Raw genomic sequence first — 8,965 nt, forward strand, 5'->3', positions numbered from 1 at the left:
AGGATTGGAGAGCAGAAATAGAAGGTTGGAAGTCAGCAGATTAAGAGAACATATACGAAATACCAGATCTTATGTAGGAATACTTTTGGGGACTTCAAATCAACTCACGTCATTCTTTGACTCAAAACCTTCCACTGTATTGCATGGAGCACTGGGTGTTATATGCAAACAATGAATCATGGAACACTACATCAAATCTAATGAAGTACTGTATGGAGACTAACATAACATAATAAAAAGTAAATACATATATACATATATATAAAAAGCCAGAACAAGCAAACAAACAAAACAAAACAAAACAAAAATGAAAAACAAAAAAACAAAACAAAAAAACTTTCACTGACTGCCAATCTCCTTCAGAATAAAAGCCAAAAATCCCTCCAGTGGGACCTTACCTGATTTTCCTTCTTACTTCTCTATCCTCCTCTCCTTTACAACTCTTCCTCTTTTTCACTCATCTCTATATGCAGTGACCCTCATTCTGGGCTTCACACATGCCAAACACAATCCATCATATCTCAGGGTGTTTGCACAGGCTATTCCCTCAGCCCAAGGGGATAAGCACATGGTTCACCCCCTCTTCTCCTTCACATCTTTACTCATATGCCACCTTCCCAATGAGTCTTTCTATGATCATCCTGTTTAAAATGTCAATCCTTCTCCTGATCATCTTGCTTTATTTTTCTAAAATCATATTTTTCACCTTCTAAATAATGCATTATATTACATATATAATGCATTATTTAGAAGGCGGAAAAAAGATATATATATGTTTATCTTTGATGTTTATATATATATATATATATATACATATATATATATATATATATGTTTATCTTTTATTTAACTCCTCTCCCCGGCCTTCAACTAGGTGTAAGCATGTTGAGGGTTGGAATTTTACCCAAGTTTTTCTTTTCATTCATTCATTCATTCATTCATTCATTCATTCATTCATTCATTCAGATTGAGTTATAAATCAATAAAAAATAGTTATTGAAAACTGAATGAAAGAATCAAACTTCTTGGGCTTGACTAGAAGAATCTTATAGGAAAATTTCAAATTAACCTTGACTTTGGTCAAAGACACTAAAATGTAAATCAAAATCTTATTCACAGGCTATTTTATTTTATTTTTTTTTAGCTACTGGAATTTATAGTTCAGTCTTTAGCTGTGAGATATCTCATCATATATCTGTTACATCCAACATCTCACTTCGTGGACTAAAAGCTACAAATTTTATTTAGGTGACATTTGTGAGATAAATACAATTTCTAGGAGATAATTTGTAATATGGCCTAGGGTGATGATCCAGCCTGGAAGGAAGAGAATATAATCCAGAATATAAACCTGGATTATATTAATTAATTAATTCATTCATTCATTTTTTAAATTAATGAATTAATTTTATTATGTTCAGTTAGGAGCATATAGTAAATCATAAGTTTTTGATGTAGTGTTCAACGATTCATTAGTTGGGTTTAACACCCAGTGCTCATCGCAACATGTGCCCTCCTTAATACCCATCATCCAGGGCACCTGCATGGCTCAGTTGGTTAAGCGACTGCCTTCAGCTCAGGTCATGACCCTGGAGTCCTGGGATCAAGTTCCGCATCAGGCTCTCTGCTCAGCAGAGAGTCTGCTTCTCCCTCTGACCCTCCCCTTCTTGTGCTCTTTCTCTCTCATTCTCTCTCTCTCTCAAATAAATAAATAAAATCTTAAAAAAAAAATACCCATCACCCAGATACCCCATCTCCCCACCTCCTCCTTTCTGTAACCCTCAGTTTGTCTCTTCATTCTACCTCAATGATTCCAAATAATTAGTCACTCAATCTGTATTTTTGCAAAATTTTAACTAATTAAAAACAATGTAAAAATGCTAACCTTAACATAAACATAAAAACAAAAATATTAAACTTCTTAAGTAAAGATTATTTTTAAATAAGAAAATTAACATAAAATGAGTTATGCATATCAGTGAGCTAGAAATATGTTATAAAATATTCTTACAAATATTTGAAAAGATAGTAGCTTCAATATAATATGAAAAAATTGATTTTTAGCTCAAGTGAGTTTCAAAACAACCTTGGTATTTTGACCTTTTCCGAAACAAATGAATCATGCACAATCTGACCAGATGACTTTTTTCCAGAAATGGCTCAAACTCTAGCCATGTTTCCACCATTACCTTGTGGCAAGAGGGAATATTGACAAGTAATGACAGTTACTTTGACTTCTTATTTTTGCCATAAAATCCATCTTTCTGTACTGATCAGCATTTTATTTGTACTTAGGCATGAGACCCAACATGGCTAATTGGCTTTGGAACCGTGAGATTGGATCAGCCAAGGTCTTCTCCGATCCTTTTTATAAGACTTACATTTAAGGGTATATAGATAAGTTGTATGTATACATATATATCTATATAAATATAAGAGTATATAGATAAGTTGTGACAAGCTGCAGTGGTCCAAGTTTTGACATTTTGTTTTTACTCTTACTCTAGCACCCCCAAATTCAGTATAGCCTTGAAAGAAATCACCACAGATAGTGTTTTGACCATGGCCATACATAGATTTCAAGTTAAGAAGCCAGTTTTCACATTGCCTTTCTCCTGGAGATAACAAAAATGTTATCACTTCCAGAACAAAACCCTAGACTATAAAATGCATTAATCCTTTTTACATTTTTCAAAGAAAAATTATTTTCTTTGAAAAAGAAAGGACTATATCTTTTCATAGAGGAGAAATTCTTTTTCCCCAGTTTATTGAGAAATAACTGACATACATCACCGTATAACTTTAAGTTTAAGGTGTACAGCAAGATGATTTGGTTTACACATATTGTGAAGTGATTACCAAAATAGCTTTACTTACTATCTACCATCTCATATAGATACTTAAAAAAAAGAAAAACAAAACAAAACATTATCCTTGTGATGAGAGCTCTTAGGATCAACTCTCTTAACAACTTTTCTACATGTCATATAGCAGCACTAACTATGGTAATAATGTTGTACATTATAGCCTTAGTACTTATCTATCTTATAACTGGAGGCTTGTACCTTTTGACCATGTTTCTCCAATTTTCTTCCCCCTACCTTCAATCTCTGGTAACCACAAGTCTGATCTCTTTCTATAACCAAAGTTTCCTTTTTTTAGATTCCACATATAAATGAGATCATACAGTGTTTGTCTTTCTCTGATTTATTTCACTTAATATAATGCCTTCAAAGTCTACCCATGTTGTCACAAATAGGATTTCTTCATTTTTATGGCTGAATAACATTCGTGTGTGTGCATATATATATAAATATATATATTTATACACACACCACTACTTCATCTATTCATCCATAGATGGAATAGATGGACATGTGGTTGTTTTCCCATCTTGGTTATTATAAATAATGCTATGAACATGGGGATACAGATATCTTTTTGAGTTAGTGTTTTCATTTCCTTTGGATGTATTGGATATATTCCCCAAAGTGGAATTGCTGAATAATATGCTAGCTCTATTTTTAATTTTTTGAGGGACTTCCATACTGTTTCCAAAGTGACTGTTCTAATTTCTGATCCCACAAAGAAAGCACAAGTGTTCCCTGTGCTCCACTTCTGTGCTTGCATTTGTCATCTTTTATCTGTTTGATCATGGCCCTTAAAACAAGCATGAGGTGATAGTTCATTGTGGTGTTAATTTGTACTAATGACTAGTGATTTTGAACATCTTTTCATATACCTATTGGCCTTTTTTGTATCTTCCTTGGAGAAAAAAATGTCTATTTAGGTATTTTTCTCATTTTTTAATTGTTTCTTTTTTTTTTTTTTTTTTTTGCTCTTGAGTTGTGTGAGTTCTTTGTATATTTTTGATACCAATCTCTTATCAGGTAAATGGTTTGCAAGTATTTTTTCCCATTTCATAGTTTGTCTTTCCTCCTGGTTTGTGGATTTTTTTTTTTTTTTTTTTTTTGCTTTACAGAACTTTTTTTAGATGTAATCCCACTTGTTTATTTTGTTGTTCCTTGTGACTTTCAGGTGTGATTTCCAAAAAATCATTACCAGGGACCATGTCAAGGAGCTTTTATCTTATTTTTTTTTCTAATATTTCATGGTTTTAGGTCTCACACTTGAGTCTTAACCAATTTTTTTTTTCAAAACCATTCATCCTTTATTTGCATATAAACATTTCACTGTTTTTATTTACATAACCACCTTTCTCCTAGACAAGCACTGTTAACAAACATAAAGCAAAGATGACTTGTTGATGACAATCCTATGCAATTTTCTTTTTTGGAGGGTCTTCTCAGTAGCCAGTTATCACATGGCAATTTTCACAGTTTCAAAGAACTTTTCTTCATTTTTTTTTTTGATTTATTTATTTGACAGAGAGATCACAAATAGGCAGAGAGGCAGGCAGAGAGAGAGAGAGGAGGAAGCAGGCTCCCTGCTGAGCAGAGAGCCCAATGCAGGACTCGATCCCAGGACCCTGAGATCATGACCTGAGCCGAAGGCAGCGGCTTAACCCACTGAGCCACCCAGGCGCCCCAGAACTTTTCTTCATTTTAAAACACCTGGTGGTAGTTATTGTCAAATAGTTCAATCAACCTTATATTCGCTTTTATAATATAACTTCAAGTATGTGTATTATTTAACCAACACAAACCTCAAAAACAAAATCCCAACAACCAAACACTATCCCATTTCTGGTGCCATGAGATGCAAGAGTACCACCTATTTTTCTGTTTTAGTGGTTTAAAATGGAATCCAGTTTTAGCACCCATCTACAGGAGTTAGAGGTTAACAACAACATATGATCTACTTACTGGAAGGTAGCAGTCTTAATATCCCCTCAGAAGGACATCTGTTCCTTATACTGCATCGTGGCTCATGGAAAAGAATAATATTAATGGGGGCAGGGGGAAGGACAGACTTTTAATTAAGGCTTTTTAGTTTAAATCACTTCAATACTAATGTCATATTTCCCTAAAGTATAGAATTATATCACATATAAAATATCTCAAGGAATTATGTGGTTGCAGATACATCAAGATAGACCACATTTAAAATGTTAAACATGGCTTAAATATAGAACAGAGGAAAATCAGAAAAATTAATGCCAGTGATCAAAATCCCATCTTTTTAGCCAAAATGCTATCTCATCACTCCATTTCAAAAATGAAATGAAAGATTCTAAACGAGAGATAACTTTTTACATAAAAACACACAAACTGTGAATAACTATATCAGTTATTAGACATGGTAAATACAAGCAAAGAAAATAAAGTGCCCCTTTACAATATATAAAATTATAGACCCAGTAATCACCTTTTAAAATTGGTAAATAGACTGAAATATAAAAAGTACCTGACATAGCAAAGTTAGATAGAAACGAAAAAAATTTCAGTTGAAAAAATAACAATTTTTCAGTACAGCAGAGGGACAAATAACCTTTTATTAAAGCTATTAGATTTGGAGACTCTTGAATATTTCAACTTTGCATAGGAGAAAGGAAAGCCATTCTTCTAGAATGCACTTACTGACTTCAATGTGCAAGCAACTTCATAAAGAAAATATGTGTCATAGGACTGCTAGTTCTTTTGTTTTATTCCTTACTCTGCAAGGGAGACTGACTGTATAGTATTGCTGAGGAACTCTCAGTCAGCAGCCTCTCCCACATCCTCTTCAGGGTGCTCAGTCCACAGTGTCACAGATCTCCTTTACTTTCTGGTGGAAGTCTTCTGATTGATCTGCATACGCGTAATGCCCTGCCCCAAGAATGGCTATTGTCTTCACAAATGAATGTGGTTGTAAAGACTGGATGCTGTTGCCAGAATTGCCATCTATGCAGGATCGGGTGCCATAGATCACCGAAACTGGAATGTCAGGGTGCATTTTACCAGTTCACTGGAGCATAAGGAAGAGTCATATTTTTGAATGCTGTCTCACCACTTGGAGTCTGCACATTACGGTGGTAGATGTATTCTGTCATGGTGTCATCTTCAAACATTGAAGAATACTTCCATTTGAAATCAGGCCTTAAACACTGCACTAGACTTAAGCCAAAGGGTCCTGTAATTCTGAGGCCAGCTAAAGGATTAAAGGGAGTCAGTGCTTCTCCCAAGGCTCTGATCCACACTGGGATTGGTCTATCTTGATCAGCAAGTTCTAGTGGCTCAGGAAAACCCCAAGGCTCCACTAAAATGAGATGATTAACCCTTGACAGGTACTTCAGTGAGTAAGCAGCAGCCAAGAACCCACCCAAGTTGTGCCCAAGCAAGATCACTTTGTCCAATCCTAGGGCACATCTCCATTCTTCAGTGGATTCCACAAATTGATTCTCCACTTCCGCATCATTGTCAAACCTAGCCTACTACTTTGTCCAAAGCCCGACAGGTCAAAAGCATAGATGGGTTTATCAGTGCAAAGATCTCTAAAAGTCAGTGCCCTAAATGACCTCATTTTACCTTAATTTCCTCTTTATAGGCCCTATCTCCAAATACAGTCATATTCTGAGATACTTAAGGTTAGGACTTCCAGTTTATGAATTTGGGGGGTGGGGTGTGGTCACAGTTCAGCCAATAAAGAGGAGTGACTGCTTAATGGGTAGGAGTCTTTCTTTTAGGGTAATGAAAATGTTCTGGAACTAGATAGTGGTGATGGTTGCAAGCATTGTGAATGTACTAAATGACATTGAATTGCACCCTTAAAATGGTTAATATGGTAAATTTTATGCTGTGTGTATCTTGCCACAATAAAAAGTCATTACCTAGTCATATTGATTTCATCTTGTAAAATGAATCATATCAGTGTACATTTGCCATCTCTACCACTCTAGCCAAAGCCAGAATTATTTCTTGCATGATATATGTCAAAAGTTTCAAACTACTCCTTGTTTCCACCCTCGCTCTGCTCCAATTTGTTCTCTGCTCTGAAGCCAGCCCGGTCTTTTGGAAATGTGGATTTAATTATGTCACTCCCCAAATTAAAACATTTCAATGATTCTTCATTTTATTTAAAATCAAGTCCCAAATTTCTGTCTGTGGCTACAGGCCCATTATGCTCACGTCTTTGTCTATACTTCAGCTGTGTTTCTCCCCCACTGCCTAAATTTGCTCTAATCTCAACCTGTCATCTTTTAACTTTTATCAAGCCAGGATCTTTCTTATCTCCCGCTACTTCATATTCCATTCCTTTCACCCCCACTGCCCTGCCTCCACTCTTGGCCTACCTAAAATCCATCATCATTAACTTAACTTAAATGTCACTTCCTCAGATAGATTTTTCTCTGATTTTTCCATTTAAATTATTCTTTTTTATAACACCCTCTTTCTTTCTTCAAAGTACAGAGACAATTAAAATTACCTGTGTACGTTTATCTGTGTAATGTCTGTCTCTTCTACCAGATTATAAGCCCTGAGAGAACAGCAACCTGTGTGTTTGGCTAACTACTTATCCTCAGCATGCAGTACATAGTTGGCACTGAATATTTTTCATTCAAAAATATTATTTGATAAATAAATGAAAATGTTAATAGATTTAGACTAGAACATTTCAAAAAGCTTTAGCCACCAAGTGATAATGTGGTTTATAATTAAATTTTTCTTTTCCTTAATTTCAGTGACAGACTCTCACGTAAATAATCTCACAGTGGCTCTCAAAAACCTCTAGTAAAGCATACAGCAAGCACCAACTTCTGCTGAAACAAGAGAAGAACTCAAGAAAGAGACAAATGGACATAAATAAAACAGAGTACATAATAGATTTAATCAGTAAAATGAGAAGTTAATCTTTTGTTTTCTTTGACAAGTGTATTAAATAAAAGAAGATAAAATAATGTGAATGAAGGAAAAACATAGCTACAGATAAGGAATATCAAGAAATCTTGACAGAATGCTATAAATAACTTTTTGCTCAAAAAGGAAATATAATAAAAACAAAGAATATGAGTGATTAAGAAAGTATAAATTACTTTAAATTACTTGAGAGGAAGGTAAAATTGAATACATCAATAGCTATATTTAAAAAATCTATCCCTAGGGGCGCCCGAGTGGCTCAGTCGCTTGGGCATCTGCCTTCAGCTCAGGTCATGATCCTGGAGTCCCAGGATCGAGTCCCATGTCAGGCTCCCTGCCCAGCAAGAAGCTTGCTTCTCCCCCGGCTCCTCACCCCACTTGTGCTTGCTCTTGCTCTCTCTCAAATAAAGTTAAAAAAAAAAATTTTTTTTTAATCTATCCCTATAAAAGATATGAACTCAAAATGAATTTATAGGCCAATTCTGTTTAAATTTTTTAAAGTTTTATTTATTTATTTATTTATTTATTTGAGAGAGAGAGATAGCATAAGTGGGGGGAGAGAGAGAATCTCAAGCAGACTCTGCACTGAGCACAGAGCTGGATGTGGAGCTCGATCTCACAACTCTGAGATCATGATCTATGCCAAAACCAAGAGTCAGGTGCTCAACCAACTGAGCCTCCCCTGCCCCAAACTCTAACTTTAAAGAAAAGAAAAAGTACTCTGTTAAATAATCTTTTTAAGACATTAAGATGTTGAAAACTTCAAAACCTAAAAAAAAAAAGAGAGAAAGAAAAGAATACCAAAAATAGGAAAGCTATAGATTAATCTCATTTATAAACATAAGTAAAAATATCTTTAGTTGAATGGTCACAGATGAAAACCAGTAATTTTTGAGAGAATTATATAAATGCCCCAACATGATTATTCTAGAAGTGTAATAATGTTTTAGCACTTGGAAATATATTTATATAATTCAATCAGATTAACAGATTTAGAGAACATTATACAATTATCTTATTACAAAGGGCGTTTCTTATGAATCAATACCATTCTTAATAAAGCCAAACTAGGAATAAATATATTCCTTCTTAGTTTAGTTTTTAAAAAAATCTGTCAGAACAACTTAGCAAATACTACTATAAAGGTGAAATATTAAAAACATTCCCAC

At 34.5% G+C, this 8,965-nt stretch overlaps 1 pseudogene; it reads right to left on the minus strand.

Moving 5' to 3' along the window:
• Nucleotides 1-5,694: 5,694 nt before the first annotated feature.
• LOC116574962 lies at nucleotides 5,695-6,462 on the minus strand (annotated as a pseudogene).
• Nucleotides 6,463-8,965: the final 2,503 nt, after the last annotated feature.

The sequence above is a fragment of the Mustela erminea genome, chromosome 16 (assembly GCF_009829155.1).
Source record: "Mustela erminea isolate mMusErm1 chromosome 16, mMusErm1.Pri, whole genome shotgun sequence".
NCBI classification, from domain to species: Eukaryota; Metazoa; Chordata; class Mammalia; order Carnivora; family Mustelidae; genus Mustela; species Mustela erminea.